A 21079-nucleotide genomic window follows, 5' to 3' on the forward strand; every position below is an offset into this window, starting at 1 on the left:
CTTAAAATTTGAGATTTGTAGTCACTCATGATTTGGTGGGAGTGTAAATAACCCTCAGTTATTTTATTTAGTTTTGGGTATTAATATATTATTCTGATATTATCTGATATTATTATATTATTATTATTAGTATAATATTCGTAATATTGTGTTTATTATATTTGGAAGTTTCCTTTGCACTCTTAGTTATTTAACCTATAGAGACCTTTATTTTGAAAGGCGGCTTACCGGAAAGGCGAACAGATCGCTTGCGCACAGAGAGCGCGCTGACAGACGGAGACACGGAACCATGCGGTCACGGATTCACGGATCTGAATTCTAGTTTTTAAGGTCACCTTTAAGTGAATTTAGGCATCTAGTCGCGGTTTTATTTTATTTTATTTTATTTTTATTTTTGTGTCTGTTGTTTAGCACCTGGTTGGAAAGGAGTACAATGTATACATCATGTATATTTATGCATTTGTATAATGTTACATAGCATATCCTCTCTTTAAGATTGTTTTTATATGTGTTTGTTTGATTTATGAGTAATTTAAGTTGTTTATGGTAAATGTTAGTACTAATTTCGTAATTTTGTTGCTATATCGACTACTGTTTTGTTTCATTTATATGTATGTGAATTATTTACAAATTCCAATAATGTTAATTCATCTGTTTTAGCTCTTACGGTGTTGTGAAGGTGTTGTGAAGGTGTTCTGATGGCATTGTGAAGGCATTACGGACAATAAACCGACAACATCAGTGAGAGAGCGAATTTCTTTTATTCAACCGGGCTGCTACACTCCCTCCCTTCTTCTATCTTTCTCTCTCTCTCTCTCTCTCTCTCTCTCTCTCTCTCTCTCTCTCTCTCTCTCTCTCTCTGGTACAAGCTGGGTAAGATTATTTGGTGTAACCAATGTATAACCATGTTCTAGATATTTGAATTGATTGTGGAATTAATCTCTGATATCTGAAACATTAAAATGTTACATTATTATTAAACCCTTTCATTTATGGAGTCAGATGAAATAAACGAGAGAATACATAACTAAATGTATTGTAAATTTAACCAACCAATACTTTGCATGAGTGAGGACAAAACATGTGATACCTTCCCCGTGTATTGGCGGACCGGCAGATTGGGCCAATATAACGGGCCTTACAACTTTGATAGGTCAGCTTGTTCTGTGGATGTTGGGTCCTTCTTCCTCTTCTCCGTTTTCTTAGCTTTATGAAGTTCTCTGGCGTGGTCTTTCTGGAGTCGTGCAACTAAAAGATCGTCCATAGATATTTTGTCAGTTACTTTTGAAATATGTAAATCATTTAGGAGAGGTTCCAATTTAAGGGATTTATCAGAAGATTTCACATTAGAATCTAACACTACAATGGCAGAGACTTCCCTTCAGGCGGCCATGGTGAAGCAGGCTGAGGAGGTGGCCACGGCGGAGAGAGCCCTTCGGGTGACCATGGCAGAGACTTCCCTTCGGGCGGCCATGGTGAAGCAGGCTGAGGAGGTGATCACGGCGGAGAGAGCCCTTCGGGTGACCATGGCGGAGACTTCCCTTCGGGCGGCCATGGTGAAGCAGGCTGAGGAGGTGATCATGGCGGAGAGAACCCTTCGGGTGACCATGGCAGAGACTTCCCTTCGGGCGGCCATGGTGAAGCAGGCTGAGGAGGTGATCACGGCGGAGAGAACCCTTCAGGTGACCATGGCAGAGACTTCCCTTCGGGCGGCCACGGTGAAGCAGGCTGAGGAGGTGATCACGGCGGAGAGAACCCTTCGGGTGACCATGGCAGAGACTTCTCTTCGGGCGGCCATGGTGAAGCAGGCTGAGGAGGTGGCCACGGCGGAGAGAACCCTTCGGGTGACCATGGCAGAGACTTCCCTTCGGGCGGCCATGGTGAAGCAGGCTGAGGAGGTGGCCACGGCGGAGAGAACCCTTCGGGTGACCATGGCGAAGAGGACCCTTCGGGTGGGCAGGCGCCTGGCTCTGGCTTTGGCGGGCAGGCGACGGCTGGACGAAACTCTGGAGGAACTGCCATCTTGGCAGATCACACTGACATCAGCGGAGGATCTGCCAGGCTGGATAGTAGTCTGTGATAAACCGATCTGGTGGCAGGCCTGATGTGAAGAGACCCAGACCTGGCAGGCATGATGTGAAGTGGTTCCTCATCCACAACACCCACCGTGAATGATGAACCACCTAACAACAAGGCATAGTCAAGGCATTGGTCCAGGGAACAGTGGACCTTTCTCCCAGGAAGCTTGGAACGAACAGGTTCATTTAGTCCCATTCGAAAACAGTTCTTAAAAGGGCCATGTCATTAAAATCCACCTGGTGCGAGTTCACAGAAGTCCCCGGACACAGCGTGAAAGGTGAGTAAACAGGAAGTAGATAATTGGATGAAGCTTAACTAAATGATAAAGTCTCTCTTTCTCTTGCAGATGCAAATGATGAAGATTCTCTGAAGATGGACTGAAGACAGGCTGAAGAAGATCGGGATCGACCGCAAGTATGCAGGTAGGTGAAGTTGAGAGTCTGTGTGTCATGAATAGACGTGTATAGACGAGACCAGACAAAGAGTGAGTGACTGAGTGCTTAATATAAAGCTGAGCTGGTGATGGGATCCAGGTGAAGGTGATTACTGCTTAGAGGAGAGAGAGGAGAGTGAGTGCAGGTGTGCGCCAAGGAGGATTCTGGGGAGTGTAGTGCAGAGACAGATGAGGAAGACAGACGGTGGATGTGACAATATGCACTACTGTGACGTAGTTAATCTGGTTTATGGAGAGAGATCCTTCAGTAAACTTAAAGGGGGGGTGAAATGCTATTTCATGCATACTGAGTTTTTTACACTGTTAAAGAGTTGGATTCCTATGCTAAACATGGACAAAGTTTCAAAAATTAAATTGTACGTTTGAAGGAGTATTTCTGTGCCAAAAATTATCCTTCCGGTTTGTCACAAGTTTTGGAAAGTTTTTTTCGAGTATGGGTCTGTGTGACGTCAGTTGGGGCGGAATTTCCTTATATGGGTCCTAAGGGCACTTCTGCCGGAAAACCGCGGGCGCGCGTGCACTCGTAGACCAGAGCAAGAGAGCGAAAGCAGTTCGCCATCAAAGTGCTCTGCTCGGCTTTTGGAAGTCAATGTCACCAAAGAAGTGGGTTTTTGGTTGCCAGGGCAAGACAACCCTGCACAGATTCCCCAAAAACCCAGCGTTAAGGGACCAGTGGATGGAGTTTGTTTTTTCAGAGCATCATCGACGGAGCTGTGTAAGACTGTTTGTTCCCTGCATTTCGACGATGATTGTTTTATAAACAAAGCCCAGATCGACGGATTTGCAGATCGTCTAATGCTTAAGGATCGTGCAGTCGCAATGATAAAGGTTCGCGGTCGTGGTTGGAACCGGGCTGAGTAAAACTGCTTCAAATGTCTCTGTGTTGTTAGTGTGGCGCGTTAGCACACAGCTTTAGCTTCACCCACATGGCCCGCCCCCAGCCGCTCGTTTTTTTCCGGAAAGACTCGTTACAGCCTATCTTTCTTTTATAGATATAATAAAACTAAATACTTTTTGGAGATATGAAGGATGCAATACTACTCTATAGGTACTCAAGATTAACAGGAGATTGAGTGAAAATTAGCATTTCACCCCCCCTTTAAAGAGGTGGTAAAACACCTTTTTTCGAAGGCTTGATTGTGTTTGTGGGGTTCACTGTAACATGTGTTCATGCTTCGTTTTTAAAAATTCGCATTATTTTTCACATATTTAACCATTATTTTACACTGCTCTGTCCCTCCTTGTAAAAACGGTCGGATGATTTCCGGGTTCTATGAAGCCCCGCCCTCAAAAATACGCAACGGGCTCAGATTGGTTAGCTGGCCCAGTGTGTTGTGATTCGCTAACCGCCAAGTGCACGTTGTTTCGGAAAGTCCCCTTACCCTTACCGGTAGTTTGTGCTAAAGTAAACAACGGCGTTAATATTCCCATACCAGTTTAAGCCCAAATCAGACCCAGAGAATGTTAGTGGAGAGAATCGAGCAGAACCTGGTCAAGAACGGCTGTTTAAGGACGTTTCAGAAAGGTATGTTTTTTTTTTAAGACTGCAGATCTATTGTGATCGCTATATGACACTGTTACTTTTGTATATTTAAAACGATTGTAACTAAATATCTGTCGCCAGAACTATTAACCCAATACGAACACTAAACATTGGCTTTACAACAGTAGCAAAATCAAACACAAACCATGTTTAGCATGCCTGTAGATAAACAATACACAAAAGCTATAATCAAATTTACAGTGAAACGACAACAACCACGAACATTCCAAGTTCGCTGCGCTGGTGATATTAAACAGAAGTTTGTATGTGTTTGTCGGATAAGTATGAATTAGCATTTAACAAACTGGTTTGTGGAGCCAAACAGCGTTGTTGTTCATTTACTTCCTCGCTACAACGTACAATTAACAATACGAACTATTACAGGAAAACACATCAACGAAAAAATCATACTTACAGGTTGTGGCTCGAAAACAACAGCTTCTGTTTTTAAAGTTGGAACTGCTCCATCTTTCAGGTCAAGCCGTTGTGTGAATCCTGCATTGAACTCGCATAGATTGAGGAAGCTTTCCTCCGGAAAATGTGCAGCACAGAGTGCGACATTTGGATTATAATTATGAGGGACCGAGTTAACAATAAATTGTAACCGTCCTTAGGAAGACTGAACAAAGTGGACCTGCAATCTGGGTGAAAATAATAGCGTTTCGACGGCATAGCGGCAACGACACTCCACTACCACAACAACTCTTCTCCAAAGCAACATAAAATGGCCTCGCCCCCTTTATGTATTGTGTTCCCAGAGGAGGGGTTTATGTAAATATTGGGCTTAGTGATGTCAGCAAGCCCACAGGAATGTTGTGTAGTCCCTATCAGCCGTTTCTGTAGTTCTTAGAAATTGATTTCTTTAACCCTCTGAGGTCTGAGCTGTTTTCTGGGCCCTGGAGGTGTTCTGACATGCTCTGACATTTCTGGTTATTTCTGTTACTTGTGACATTTTCATGGCTAAAGTCTAATTACACTGTATTCAGCACAAACTCTGCTGCAATAATATATCAGCAGCATGTGTGTAAAAGTTTGTAGTTTTGAGATAATGACATTTATGCGTGGTTTGTGAAAATACAAAAAAAAAATTCTCACTGAAATAAGGCCATGAAACCCATACTGATTATTTCTTCACAAGACTTTTGAAAATTGTATCACGTAGCCTAGAATATTTGCTCTAAAACTATGTGAAAATCACCCCGACTGCTCATTCAGATAAGACAATAATATTGATTTAAAAATTTTACGATGTGTTTTGTGTGAAAAAGCCTTATGCGAGAGCTCATTAATATGTAAGCTTTTCACACCTGAGAAAGACAAAGACCCTCCCCTAACGGCCCGATTAGGAGCTATCAGGCCCTGTCATTCTGGGCAACCTTGCACAATACTGTAAATGAGGAGATTTAAAAAAAGAATGGCTTTTAAATTGTTTGGATTTATTTACAACACAACATAGTCCAAAGATACACACAACAAATGCCAAAAAAAGCACTTATTGAAAACAATGATCCAAAGATAGAGACCTTTGTGCCATTCCTAAAAACATTGTACATACCTTTCATTTCCAAGGTGTTTGATTTTCACTTTACCATGTTCATGTTCACTGAAGTCCTCAGTGGCATCTGGGCCCTGAAAAAAAAGTGAACATACTGATATCAAGAGAAAGGCCTGCACGATTTTGGGAATAAATTTTAGATTTTTCTGGTTAAAATTGCTTTTTAAAATTCACAGAATACACACACACACACACACACAAATGTTACCAACAATATATAATATAATGACATAAGCTATGCGCAGTGCTGGATAAAATAACAATAACCTTATAGCAGTATAAATCTTCCAAAAGATTTCAGTAACAACTAAGCTAGAGAAAAATATATTGATTATCATGTTACTTCAAATGTTTCCATTCCTTATGATGATATGAAATGAGATAATAGTAAAAACATGAAGCCGTTTGCTTTTCAAACGCGATTGCGCTGCAAAATATGATACATTCAAACGCGATCGCGCTGCAAAATATGATACATTCAAACGCGATCGCGCTCAAATATAAAACATTATGGTTACCATATACATATACAATACAATACAATACAATACAATATTTATTTATAAAGCACATTTAAAAACAACCAAGGCTGACCAAAGTGCTGTACATAGCAGAGAATAAAATGCAGAGCAGTACAGGACGAAAAGAAACAACTGAAAAAATAAAACAAAAGAAAAAATAAGCAGTAATCGTATCAGAATCAAAGAGCATCAAATGCAAGAGAAAACAAAAAAGTCTTTAAAGAAGATTTGAAGATGGAAACTGAGGGAGCCAGTCTGATATAGAGAGGCAGACTGTTCCAAAGTTTTGGCCCTGCAGTCGCAAAAGCACGGTCGCCTCGTTTTTAAGCCTGGATCTAGGCACGATGAGAAGGCAGTGATCACTGGATCTCAAAGTACGAGAAGGAGTGTACAGACAGAGCAGATCAGTCAGGTACTTAGGGGCCAAATTGTTAAGAGCTTTATACACAAAAAGTACAATTTTAATATCAATTCTAAATTTAACAGGCAGCCAGTGGAGTTTGAATAAGATAGGGGTGATCGACTCATACTTGCGTGTCCCAGTGAGGAGTCTAGCTGCTGCGTTTTGCACTAGCTGTAGGCGAGAGAGAGAAGACTGAGATAGACCAAAGTAAAGTGAATTACAGTAGTCTAGTCGGGATGTTACGAAAGCATGTGTCACTATTTGAAGATTACTCTGAGTTAAAAAAGGTTTCACTTTGGAGAGTTGGCGGAGGTGAAAAAAGCATGACTTTACAACAGCACTGATCTGTTTCTCAAATTTTAAGTTGTGGTCAAACAGAAAGCCCAGATTTCTTGCGCAGTGGGTTTCATACGGTGCGAGAGAACCACGGTCAACATCAAACACACAGTTTTCCTTGGGCCTAGGGGTGTGCCATATCATACCGTCCACGATAATACCGGTATAAATTTTTACATGATAAAAAAGTGTCATATCGCGATATCACTGATATAGCGACGCAATGACGTATGGCGCATTACGTTCCTTAGCACGCACAATAACAACACCTGTCTGAGCGCGAGAGCAGCAAGTCAGCCTCCAATGACGATTTAGTACCTAAAAAGGAGCTACTTCAATAGTATTTTAATAATTCCCGCAGGTCTACCACTTATAATGCGGGAAATTCCCCCGCAAATATTGATTTTACCAACCGTGTGAGTTTTCAGCGGTGCCGCGTCTTCTCTCTCTCTCGCTTTCAAAATGGGTTGCACAAGTCAAGCGTCGATACCACACTCTTGTGTTTAGCAGTCAGGACATGATGGAATTGTCTTTTGTCACTTGCATCGTAACTAAAGTTTATCATTTTCACTTCTTTTTAAGTCTTATCAGTTTAAACATTTGCGATTTTAAACTATTCAGTACTCTCGCGCGCTCTCTGAGAGATGTTTACTCTGCGTGCATACAGTAAAGCCGCCTCACAAACAGCTCGCGAGTAACAAAAGTTCTATTTCGCGGATTATATTGCTTTAACGGGGGAAAAAACACGCAAAATTGTGTAAAAATTCCGGTCATGGTTAGTATATTCGTAAACAGTCGGTTATGTCTGAAATAACCATAAAACGTGCGTGACAGTGTGACAGACAGTAGGCTATAACAGTAATGGATCCGGGCACTAGCTCTAAAAGTGACAGCAGCCATATGTGTCTGTCATTAATGTTGTCGTCAAAACAACAAAAGATAGCTTTCATTGTAAGGAATCAGAATTAATAGCCTTTAATTTAATTTAGTCAGGACTAGTGTTATTTTACATTTGATTACCTTATTCAGTTTCTGTAGTATTTCTGAATAGTGTTAGACCTACCCAAAAACGTTTCTCTTTATTTGTATCTTTATTATTTTGTATATATGTTTTGCTACTTTTTTCAATTTAATTCAAAGATTGAAATCAAGCTTCCTTGTGTTGTGTAAACTCTGAAATACAAAATTACCCAATTGTAAAAACACAATGAGTGAGCAAACATTTAGGTGAGATGTAATAAAAAAAATTGTCTACATTTTTTTTATATCGTCATAAATATCATTATCGCAAATATTCTTGAAATATCGTGATATAATTTTGAGGCTATATCGCCCACCCCTACTTGGGCCCAAAGATAATTATTTCAGTTTTATTTTCATTTAGGTTTAGAAAATTACTTGAAAGCCAAAGTTTAAGTTCACTTAAACAGGCAAACAAGGGTTGTAGACCATTTTTATCATTATGTTTTAAAGGAAAATAAATCTGAGTATCGTCGGCATACAAATGGAAGGATACTTCATATTTATTAAAGATGGAAGCCAGAGGTAACAGATACAGAATAAACAATATGGGGCCGAGGATTGATCCCTGTGGGACTCCGCAGTTCAGAGGTACACTAGTGGAGGAGTGATGACCAATACGGACACTAAAACATCTGTTGGTCAGATAAGAGTGGAACCACTGCAAGACAGCGCCTCGAAAGCCCACGGATGTCTCCAGACGTCGCAACAGGACCTCATGGTCAACTAAGTCAAATGCAGAACTCAAATCTAATAAAACTAAGGCCATTGATTTCCCAGAGTCAGTTTCAGTTAAAATATCACTTGACACTCTTAAAAGAGCAGATTCAGTGCTGTGCAGAGCTTTAAAACCAGATTCAAATGTTTCATGGAGAGAATTTGCGGATAAATATGACTGTAGTTGAATCAGTACAACTCTCTCAAGGATCTTGGAAATAAAAGGTAAATTAGAAATAGGACGAAAGTTAGAAAGAGTAGAAGGATCGAGATTAGGCGTCACCACAGCAACTTTAAGACTGTTAGGGAAAGAACCAGTTGACAGGCATTTGTTAATTAAAAGTAACAGGCCAGGTCCAACTGTGTCCAAAATTTGCCTAAGGAAAGAAGGTGGAATAATATCCTGCGGACAGATGGGTTTTAAGTGACCAACAATTTCATTACAAGTTTCCAGATCAATCGGCTCAAACTCAGACCAGATGGAAGAACATAATGGAACATCGTGTATATACACTGAGTTAGTCAATTGAGATCTTAAAATTGTGATCTTGTCAACAAATAACTTTGCAAAATTGTCACAGAGAGCAGTAGAGGGCTCTAAGATGGGATGCACAGAGGGATATAAAACAGAGTTAATAGTAGCAAAGAGAACTTGAGGTTTATTGCAGTTATTAGAAATAAGTTCAGAAAAATGTTTGCATTTTGCAGACTTTGCAGCTTTCTGAAACACCTTATAGGCATTTTTCATGATTTCATACGAAACTTGCAGATGGTCCTTTTTCCATTGGTGCTCCGTCTGTCTACATACCCGTCCAAGGGTACGTGTAGTGTCAGTGTGCCAGGGCACTGGTGCAGGCTTGTGATTTTTGTACCTCAAAGGCGCAATAGAATTCATGATATCTGCGCAGGTGGAATTAAAAAGATTAAGATGTGCATCAGCATCCAGGTTATGCAGGGTAGAGACAGATTCCAGACAGTTATGTACATTGTGATAGGCTGTGGAAAAATCTTCACTAGAGCGTTGGGTAAGACAACGAGTTAAACGTGCCAGCGATGGATTTTTAAGTGTGCGCCCAGTGAGAGGAACAGTAAAAAGTACAGGCATGTGGTCAGAGAAAGATGCGCTGTTGATTTCTATATTCGAAATAGAAAAACCATGGGTTAAAATCAAATCAAGGGTGTGGCCATGGATATGTGTTGGACCAGAAACCCACTGAGTAAAGTCAAAAGACTCAATCATATTTAGAAATTCAGCTGAATATGGTTTGGAAGCACAGCAAACATGAATGTTAAAATCACCCAGCAGTAATATTTTGTCATGCTTGATAACTAGATCACCCATACGTTTGAGCAGATATCCACAAACACAGTAACAGTAAACACGGGTCTAAATATTATAATATTCATCCTATATATAGCAACAGTTCAACTGCAATGTGAAATTTATGCAACAATAGCAAACTAATATGTAAGAATTTCTTACCTTACATCTTTCTTGTCTTCAAATCACGTTCTTCTTCTTCTGAGGTAAATCCAATGTAAGCTCAGGCGTGTCTAAAAGCAGAGACTTGTAAAGTGTTTTGGTGTTTTGTTTTTGAGGTAGGCCTAATGAGCGCGATCGCGTTCCATGTGGATGTTTATAAAGGTATATGGCTCATAAATGTGTGACAAGTATTCGCTGAGTTTTGTTTCAGATTATAGACGTGCTCAAGAAAAAAAAGTTCACCGCGACGGAGAGGCAGAACGCACACCCTGTTTATTTTCTTTATTTTACAAAAGCACAATGTTTTGATTTGATTGTAAGTGGACACATACAAAAGTAGAAATATCACAGATTATTTTTTCTGTATGACCATAAATGACGGAGTAATTTAAGTTTATAGTGCTACAATGTGGAGAAAATCCAGCAAAACGTGCCTGCGCGTTTGCCGACCTCAGAGGGTTAAAAGCAAATATCTCCCTTTGCTTTAAACTTTGAACGTTGTAACTTTGCAGATGTTATTTATGCTCAAACAGCAACATTACACACTAACTAAAGTTAGAAAAGTGAAATTGTGTTTTACCACCCCTTTAAATTAGCCTAATAGAGAATTACCTGCGCTCCACAATGAGCCAAGAGAGACTCAATAACCTGGCAATACTTGCCACGGAGTGTGAACTGGCTAAACAGATGGACTTTAAAGACATTATAAAGGACTTTGCATCCAGAAAGACAAGGAAGATGGCTGTACAAGGCAAAGATGATACCATAGGGTAAGAAACTGCATTTCTGCATTTCCTTCTGAGAAATGTGTAAGTGTAGCAGGTTGTTTGTTAACCTTGGTGTGTGTGTGTGTGTGTGTGTGTGTGTGTGTGTGTGTGTGTGTGTGTGTGTGTGTGTGTGTGTGTGTGTGTGTGTGTGTGTGTGTGTGTGTGTGTAACGCCTTTGTGTGTGTGTGTGTGTGTGTGTGTGTGTGTGTGTGTGTGTGTGTGTACCTATGTAGCCCCCATCACTGAGTAAGTTAAATGCCCCCATCACTCTCAGTTAAATGAATGTGTTAATGTAGGAGAGAGAGAGAGAGCACACGCATGATATGAGTAGATAGCGGATTTGGGGAGGGCCCATTCACTGGACCTATTCAGGGGCCCAGTCATTTCTGTGGGCGGGCCTGGATGAGGAATACAACTGAATATATTTGAACTAAAACACTGTCACTAGCCTGGATGCCAGCCGAACTTAGCCCCGCCCACACAAATTTTTGGTTGGGAAGTTCGGTCTGGACTCGATCCGTTGAGGAGCTATTATGCCCGAACAAAAATTGTTCGGACCAATCAAATTGTCAGGGCGGGCTTTATACGATGATGGACAGATGAGCAACAGTAACGTAATCATCCACGTCATCAACGAGCGCTTGGGTTGAATTCGTTTACAACAAAGATGCATAGACAGTAAAAGAAAAGATGACTGCCGCTGGAGAATTGAGATTTCACGAGTTCACACTTACAAATAAGTCAGATAGAATAAATGCATATTTGGCGTGCTGTCCGAGGAGAGGGCGGGCGGCTCGGTATTCGGCCCGAACCCAAAGTACTCCCCCCGTATTCCAGGCAGGCTGTGTAAGGACAAGCCGAGTGAGTGGAGGGATGCTGAAAACTGTCAAGGAATGTAAGAGTGAACAAGTATATGCTTCCTCTCATGCTGATAGGGTAGACATGGTAATAGTTTGATGACAAGTTGATTGGATTGATTATTTGAACGTGCTCCTCCTGAACTTTGTTTATGAAACATCATGTGTAGATTTGTCTTTGCGGTCTCCAATATATTTATTTTTTCCAATATATTCTCCAATTGTAACATTACAATTGATCCCGCAGCTTTTACTGACCACAAATCTATTCACATCTTTATCACCACTAATGACAATAGAAAGAAGTGGATACTGGATTTTAAACAATTCTTTATTTATTAAATGATGAATTTAAGTGTGAGGTCTTAAAAATAATTGATAAATACTATAAACAGGGTGTAATTACTAACCAATATGGGCTGCCGTGGGATTTTATGAAATATAAAGTGAGGAGTTTAGCCATTAAAAACGATTGGCAAAAATAAACAGGCCAAAATGCAAGCCATCATCAAGTGTTTGGGGCCCTGTGTGATAGAGCAGATCTAGCAGAGGAACAAGAGTTTGGTGTGTGATAGAGCAGATCTAGCAGAGGAACAAGAGTTTGGTGTGTGATAGAGCAGATCTAGCAGAGGAACAAGAGTTTGGTGTGCGATAGACAGATCTAGCAGAGGAACAAGAGTTTGGTGTGTGATAGAGCAGATCTAGCAGAGGAACGAGAGTTTGGTGTGTGATAGAGCAGATCTAGCAGAGGAACAAGAGTTTGGTGTGTGATAGAGCAGATCTAGCAGAGGAACAAGAGTTTGGTGTGTGATAGAGCAGATCTAACAGAGGAACAAGAGTTTGGTGTGTGATAGAGCAGATCTAGCAGAGGAACAAGAGTTTGGTGTGTGATAGAGCAGATCTAGCAGAGGAACAAGAGTTTGGTGTGTGATAGACAGATCTAGCAGAGGAACGAGAGTTTGGTGTGTGATAGAGCAGATCTAGCAGAGGAACAAGAGTTTGGTGTGTGATAGAGCAGATCTAACAGAGGAACAAGAGTTTGGTGTGTGATAGAGCAGATCTAGCAGAGGAACAAGAGTTTGGTGTGTGATAGAGCAGATCTAGCAGAGGAACAAGAGTTTGGTGTGTGATAGAGCAGATCTAGCAGAGGAACGAGAGTTTGGTGTGTGATAGACAGATCTAGCAGAGGAACGAGAGTTTGGTGTGTGATAGAGCAGATCTAGCAGAGGAACAAGAGTTTGGTGTGTGATAGAGCAGATCTAGCAGAGGAACAAGAGTTTGGTGTGTGATAGAGCAGATCTAGCAGAGGAACAAGAGTTTGGTGTGCGATAGAGCAGATCTAGCAGAGGAACAAGAGTTTGGTGTGTGATAGAGCAGATCTAGCAGAGGAACAAGAGTTTGGTGTGTGATAGAGCAGATCTAGCAGAGGAACAAGAGTTTGGTGTGTGATAGAGCAGATCTAGCAGAGGAACAAGAGTTTGGTGTGTGATAGACAGATCTAACAGAGGAACAAGAGTTTGGTGTGTGATAGACAGATCTAACAGAGGAACAAGAGTTTGGTGTGTGATAGACAGATCTAACAGAGGAACAAGAGTTTGGTGTGTGATAGAGCAGATCTAGCAGAGGAACAAGAGTTTGGTGTGTGATAGAGCAGATCTAGCAGAGGAACAAGAGTTTGGTGTGCGATAGACAGATCTAGCAGAGGAACGAGAGTTTGGTGTGTGATAGAGCAGATCTAGCAGAGGAACAAGAGTTTGGTGTGTGATAGAGCAGATCTAGCAGAGGAACAAGAGTTTGGTGTGCGATAGACAGATCTAGCAGAGGAACAAGAGTTTGGTGTGTGATAGAGCAGATCTAGCAGAGGAACGAGAGTTTGGTGTGTGATAGAGCAGATCTAGCAGAGGAACAAGAGTTTGGTGTGTGATAGAGCAGATCTAGCAGAGGAACAAGAGTTTGGTGTGTGATAGAGCAGATCTAGCAGAGGAAAAAGAGTTTGGTGTGCGATAGAGCAGATCTAGCAGAGGAACAAGAGTTTGGTGTGTGATAGAGCAGATCTAGCAGAGGAACAAGAGTTTGGTGTATGATAGAGCAGATCTAGCAGAGGAACAAGAGTTTGGTGTGTGATAGAGCAGATCTAGCAGAGGAACAAGAGTTTGGTGTGTGATAGAGCAGATCTAGCAGAGGAACGAGAGTTTGGTGTGTGATAGAGCAGATCTAGCAGAGGAAAAAGAGTTTGGTGTGTGATAGACAGATCTAGAGGAACAAGAGTTTGGTGTGTGATAGAGCAGATCTAACAGAGGAACAAGAGTTTGGTGTGCGATAGAGCAGATCTAGCAGAGGAACAAGAGTTTGGTGTGTGATAGAGCAGATCTAGCAGAGGAACAAGAGTTTGGTGTGTGATAGAGCAGATCTAGCAGAGGAACGAGAGTTTGGTGTGTGATAGAGCAGATCTAGCAGAGGAACGAGAGTTTGGTGTGTGATAGAGCAGATCTAGCAGAGGAAAAAGAGTTTGGTGTGCGATAGAGCAGATCTAGCAGAGGAACAAGAGTTTGGTGTGTGATAGAGCAGATCTAGCAGAGGAACAAGAGTTTGGTGTGTGATAGAGCAGATCTAGCAGAGGAACAAGAGTTTGGTGTATGATAGACAGATCTAGCAGAGGAACAAGAGTTTGGTGTGTGATAGAGCAGATCTAGCAGAGGAACAAGAGTTTGGTGTGTGATAGAGCAGATCTAGCAGAGGAACAAGAGTTTGGTGTGTGATAGAGCAGATCTAGCAGAGGAACAAGAGTTTGGTGTGTGATAGAGCAGATCTAGCAGAGGAACAAGAGTTTGGTGTGTGATAGACAGATCTAGCAGAGGAACAAGAGTTTGGTGTGTGATAGAGCAGATCTAGCAGAGGAACAAGAGTTTGGTGTGTGATAGAGCAGATCTAGCAGAGGAACAAGAGTTTGGTGTGTGATAGAGCAGATCTAGCAGAGGAACAAGAGTTTGGTGTGTGATAGAGCAGATCTAGCAGAGGAACAAGAGTTTGGTGTGTGATAGACAGATCTAGCAGAGGAACAAGAGTTTGGTGTGTGATAGAGCAGATCTAGCAGAGGAACAAGAGTTTGGTGTGTGATAGAGCAGATCTAGCAGAGGAACAAGAGTTTGGTGTGTGATAGAGCAGATCTAGCAGAGGAACAAGAGTTTGGTGTGTGATAGAGCAGATCTAACAGAGGAACAAGAGCTTGTCTGAAAATCAGGAAGAGATGGAAAGGCTGCTGAATGAAGACATTTGTTTGGTCCATTGTCTCTTCCTCCTGTGTCTTATATAAAATAAAATAAAATAAAATAAATAAATAAATAAATAAGAGATCTCTTGGCAAAATCACTGGTGTCTGTTTCCATGAAATCAAACAACAGGGGAAAGCAAGATTTTTAAATCTACAGTATACTACAAATGTATTTACATATTTATGTACTTAATATAAATATCCTGCCATTGCACTTAAAGTCAATGTTTCTCGGGGAATGCAAACATTTTTCGAGAGCATTGACATTATTTTTCCTCCCATTTCATATTTTTTGTTCCTTTAGTATGAAAGTAATATGATGCCATAAAGAGTCGCATGCGCAGGGTAAGATCTGTGAAAGTGTACATAAGTTTGCAAGCGTAAATTAAAGGGAAATGTCTAACCCATGTACGTGTAAACGAGCCTCACTCACTGAGGAAGAGGAGGGCGGGGCCACCTTCATCATGTAGCCAATCAGATGAGCTCCTCGCTGACTCTCGATTTACTCTTATCCAATAAACACGTCAGTCGCCAGAACACATCTTTATCTTCATTTGGCATCTCATTATCGATGTGTGTTTATGACATTCTGCTTGGTGTGACAAGGAAGTGAATGTTTTTCAGGGGGTGTTTTTATTATAGCAGGATAATGTCCGCAGAATGATGAAATTATGAACATGAATAGATCTGCCATAGATTTGGTTTTCAGATGGCGTTGCAGAGTCCACAATGTCTGTGGGAGAGAGTAAAAAAGTCAGGGAATCAAAACAAAAGAGCCAGGAAGTTACATTTTATATAACCTACTCTTATCCAGTGATTGCTCTGATAAGCTAAATCGCCCTCTTTCTGGGGAGCTGTCCCTCATCCTGTTGTTCTAGGAGAACGCGTGAAAGAAAGATCAAACCCAAACAATGACACCACAATTATTTTTCAGCACATGTAGTCAGAGTTACAGAAAATAATAATAGTGCAACAAATAGGAGATTATGTTTTATTTATTGTAATCAGGTTTGTTAAAAGTGTGCTTGAATGATGTTAGTTCATCTGCGCTACCATGTGTTTGCTATAACAATGAAAATATTTGAAAAACCTGTTAAAATCAAGTAATGATGCAATCCTTTAAATCTTAACTTTTGAATATAGTAGAATTAAATGGATGTAAAATTATTATCATATCACATGTGTCCTTTTATTTAACGTGACAGAAAAGACAGTAACACCAGTGACACAATGAATCACCAATGATATGCGTAAGACCAAAGATCATTATTCTTCAACTATAATTAAGTAGATGAGACTAAATTGTTACATTTGGCATACAATCTAATTGAATAGCTTTGAATAAAGTTTATCTATAAATGTGAGTCACTGGTGTCACTGGTGTCACCCATAAGAAAAAGAGACACCAGTGAAAAATTTCATTTTTACAAAATGGGTACTACAATGTTTATCGACTCTTTAAGATCATCTGATGCTGTTCATCATTCGTTACTCTGAATAAAAGCAGCTGCTAAATCAACTAGAATGCATTTCCGGAGGAACTTGCTCGGGTGCGGTTCACTAACGTGAGCAGGAAGTGGGTAAGGGTGCGTTGAAGTTTGCTTGATCTGAGAATTTCAACAAAAGTACTTTTTTCAAGATTGTGCAAAAAGGTGAAAAGTTATGTGCATTAAGAGACATGTCTGCAATGTAGACTAGTGCCATTGGCATTGTTTATGTGGCTTGGTTGTTGGTTTTGAAATAATTGGTTATGAATATACAGCAGAGAGTGGGAGTGTTTTGGGGGATGAAATAGTATTGAAAAGAAGTTGACAGTCTTCATTTACTGTATCCAATAAGCCAATACAAAACTCCTGTTCTGTGGTTGAGTGTTCCCTTTGATTAGGAACAAATTTACTATCTCAAATTAAGGTCTACCATAATTAGCGATGCTTTGATTGCTTCTGTCAAGATGGTTGTCATCACCTACACAGAAACGCTGATTTTTATAGCCTACCGTCAGTCCTCATATTGTAATTAAATGAAAAACGCTATCAGTTTCACTATTAGCTTACTCTAGCGATGCAATCGCAAAAAGTCCTCAAAGAAAGTCAACGACGGGGTCGCGCAGATTATGATATAACATAAATATATATAGGACTACATTCATATTTTAATTTTTATTATTATATTATATATTTACAATTATATTGCACTATTTTACAACTATCTAAAATAAAATCACTTTACTTCACAAACTAGCTAAGCTGGCTGCATTCACTGAGGTAAATTATAATCATCAAAAGTAGTATATGTAATATTTACAACAATAACCGTTAAAAATACTGTCATTTGTATAACAATGGCGAAATGTATGAATACTTACACACATACGTAAACTCCTCCATCGTTAGTTATGACCGTTCTGACTGGTGATGACGTGGTGCGCGAAATGACAGTTGGGTGTGTGATCATCGCTCTCCACTTCCTGTGAAGTGATGTATCGATGTTCCCTTATTCCCTATGCCGTGCGCAGTGCCCTTCGAACTGAACATGTTCGCTCCCTTCGGATTGGAATCTCACTTAAGATGGCGGAAAACCCTGTGAAGTCCACTTCGCAGTCCACAACGCACCTCTAGAGCGACGTTGTTGATTGTTTGAGCATGTGACTGCGCGTGTCTCCTTGTTTTCTATTGTTATGCGCAGCATATTTCCCGTACGCACAAACACAGCCACAGACAATGAATTGTTTGTTCGGTTATCGAAGAAGAGCATGATGTATTTTGTATAAAGTTTTTGTTTTGTTTTGTTATTAACTGTTTTGAGAACTGGAAATGCACAATTCATGCAAACAAATCTGTAGATATTAACAAATGAAGATGATTAAATTAGACCGATGCATCAAAAGTTAGACCTCCCCCCCCCCATCCCATCCCATGTGACCCATGTAAGCGGGGAATTCCCTCCCAGTTTAAAAAACAAAATTCATGCCCGCATTTATTAAGACAAACCTAGTAAAAACGAATGCAGTCTATACACTAACTTGGCAGCTCTGTGAAATGTAATACAACAGTGCCACCTACTGTCTAAATGCATTAACATTAAAAGTGTGAGGTGAAACTCTTTTGCATAGACATAAGTAAATGGGTTTGTCAATTAGCCTGTGTTGTGTATTGCATTATAAGTGTTGCCTGTTTTGTCCTTACGACACTCCGTACTGGTTCCCTGTTGTATTGTACATGCGCAGAACAACGGTGTGTGTCACCTATATAGTGAACGAGTCAGTAAAAGCTGCCATGTGAAAATGATCGTGTCAGTGTCATCACTCAAGCCGTGCGCTCATTGTTTAACAATGTAACAGCCTGAAATAAAAAATAAATAAAACAAATCAGATCTTCTGCATCCTCACATTGGAGTCCCGAGTTGATGCCAAAATTATGTAAAATTTTTGAATGGTTTTTTTTTTTTTTTTTTTTCTTGCAAAGGCTTGGTCCAAGGATCATGTACGTCCAGTTTCGTGAAGTTCGGACCAAATTTGTGACCTGTGAAAATTTAGTTTCGCTTTCTGTTCAATCCAATATGGCGGACGAACGACATGGACTTGTGATGTCATCTTTGCGAGCAACTTACACCGGTACTGACCGTATGTTTTAAAGTTGGAACGGTGTCTCTGTCTCAAAGGGCCTAGGCGCAGGAGCTGGCCAAAATTTATCTCCCGGGAATAATAATAATAATAATAATAAGAAGAAGAAGAAGAAGAAGAAGAAGAAGAAGAAAACTTACGAAGAACAATAAGTGTGCTGCTTTCAGCAAGCACACTTAATAAAAGTAAATTATAATTTAGCAGAGAATATATTCCAGAAGAAGAGATTAGGTTAAACTTCAATTCGATGGTCCACTTTAGTCATTCTGCTAACTATGAGTAACTGTGCAACTAACTAACTCTCAGTATTAGCATTATAGACTGATAGATTAGAGTTTGGGTGAGTAGAATAAGATTAAATATAGTAAAATGTCTAAAGTGGATTATCAAAATAAAGTGTTACTGAGATTTTTTTATGCAATACAGACTCAAAAGAAAAGTTGTTTCATGTGAAGCAAGTTATTACTTTATGATGAAAGATTATGAAGACAACTTCATCAACTTACTGACGAGTAACCCACTCACTCAGTGTGTAAATCTCCTCAGCTTTCGTTGTCAATTGCGCCTGTTTCTGTTGCATGTCCTCAATCTGGCAACCTGCGTGAGCATCGAGTCTGAGGAGGCGGGAAACAACGATCTCTGATTGAATCTGGACTGCAGTACCAATGTCTACCACTAGTTGGTGCTCTTACAGACTGCACCTTCAAGTCAATGTAATCTTTCTCTTCTATCATATGCATTTTAATATCTGGTTTGGATCAGAAGGTCAATGTGCTCAGTCGTAACAGAGGCTGCACATTTCACACACACACACGTGATCAGACCAATCATCACTTTATCAAAACCAAAAGGATCAGAGAGTGAAAGTACATTGATTTGTTCCTAATGAAGCTACAGGCTTTCTGTGCGCTGGTTACAAACTGAAGTCTCTGCTTTTCTTTTAACATTTGCTGCATATTGTCATATATCAGTGATATAAGTTAGTTACTCTATATGTAATGATAGTAGTGTAGATATGAACATATAATGCAGAGTTAGCGAGTATTTAACCATATTCATGAGAGGACCATGCTGGGAACTTTTCAAAGTTGAAAATACCAACATTTACTCTTCATCAGTCCGTAAATAAAATGATATTTGCGTAACAGAAAGGCTATAAATTACACACCTTCTTCTTCTACGCTCTTTTTAAATGGCAGGTTTATTAAAAAAATAATAATTGTAAATTAAAAAATATAAATATATTCATACTTGGGTTGATCTAATTTACTTCATTAACTGTCATACTTCAAAACCTTTTGAGCTTTTTGCAAGCGAAAGTTTATTGGCGGAAAACAAATGATTTTGCGAGCGAACGCAAAGTTTCTCGGGGAACGCAAACATTTTTCGAGAGCATTGACATTATTTTTCCTCCCATTTCATATTTTTTGTTCCTTTAGTATGAAGGTAATATGATTCCATAAAGAGTTATTCTGCTAATGTCAAGTGATGTCAAGTGAAACGTGGCGCTGTTCTGTGGCGACAAGCAGCTTTAGCTCGTGTCTGTGTTACTGTGTTTTAAACGTCTTTTAGGGTTTTAATTCCCCTTTGTGGTGTGCTGTTTAATGTTGTCTGAACATTGTTGAATATCTGAGGTATGGAAGTCACTTTTTACGCCCTATTTTTAGTGACTGTTTTAAACTTCGTTTGGAGCGACCAGCAGCACACATTCCGATACACCCGCGAATTCCTACTGGGATTATAATGGTGCTATCCTGCCGTGACAGACTTCAACATCAATTCACTGGCTGGGAATCTGCCTCTGGAATTACTTATTGGTAGAAACATTAACTTTACAAAACAAGGCCAAACTAGGAAGCGGGGGAAAAGGGGTGGTGTGAAACAGCGAACCAGGAAGCTATTGAGCACGAATCGCATCCCCTTGCCTTCAGTCATACTGGCTAATGTGCGGTCCCTCAGGAATAAGATTGAGGAATTACGGGCAAATGTTTTGCATCTGCGGGACTACAGGGATGCGTGTCTTATGGCTTTCACAGAGACTTGGCTCACTGAGTCGGATTCGGACTCGGCACTGGAGATCAGCGGCTTTGGAGCCCCTCTGCGCCTGGATCGGGACAGTGAGGTGACACATAAAATGCTGGGCGGTGGGGTCTGTTTGTACATAAATCGCAGATGGTGTAGCAATTTTACTGTGAGAGAGCGGATTTGTCACCCTGACATCGAACTGTTGTCTGTGTCACTACGGCCGTACTACCTCCCCAGAGAGTTTCCCCAGATTTTCGTGACTGTGGCCTATATCCACCCCAAAGCTGACGCCAAGTCCGCCGCAGACATTGTTTTTAAAACCGTAAGCAAACTTCAGTCTATCTCCCCTGCTGCTCCTAATTTTATTCTCGGCGATTTTAACCATTGTAATTTAAAGAAAACACTGAACAGCTTTTATCAGTATGT

The 21079-nt window shown here is 40.4% G+C and overlaps 1 protein-coding gene across 2 annotated transcripts in view; it reads left to right on the top strand.

The window, feature by feature from the left end:
• Positions 1-1244: 1244 nt before the first annotated feature.
• The window catches only part of LOC308684556, a 44422-nt gene continuing 24587 nt past the window's right edge, over positions 1245-21079 (top strand). Inside the window, exons 1-2 of one of the 2 annotated variants that reach the window (XM_081355818.1) lie at positions 1245-2356; positions 2426-2501. The gene's annotated coding sequence lies outside the window, so the exon portion shown is untranslated. Of the gene's footprint in view, positions 2502-21079 lie in introns of both variants that reach the window. The other variant, XM_081355822.1, reaches the window with a different exon arrangement.

Source organism: Scardinius erythrophthalmus, assembly GCF_964197995.2.
Source record: "Scardinius erythrophthalmus genome assembly, chromosome: 24".
NCBI lineage: Eukaryota > Metazoa > Chordata > Actinopteri > Cypriniformes > Leuciscidae > Scardinius > Scardinius erythrophthalmus.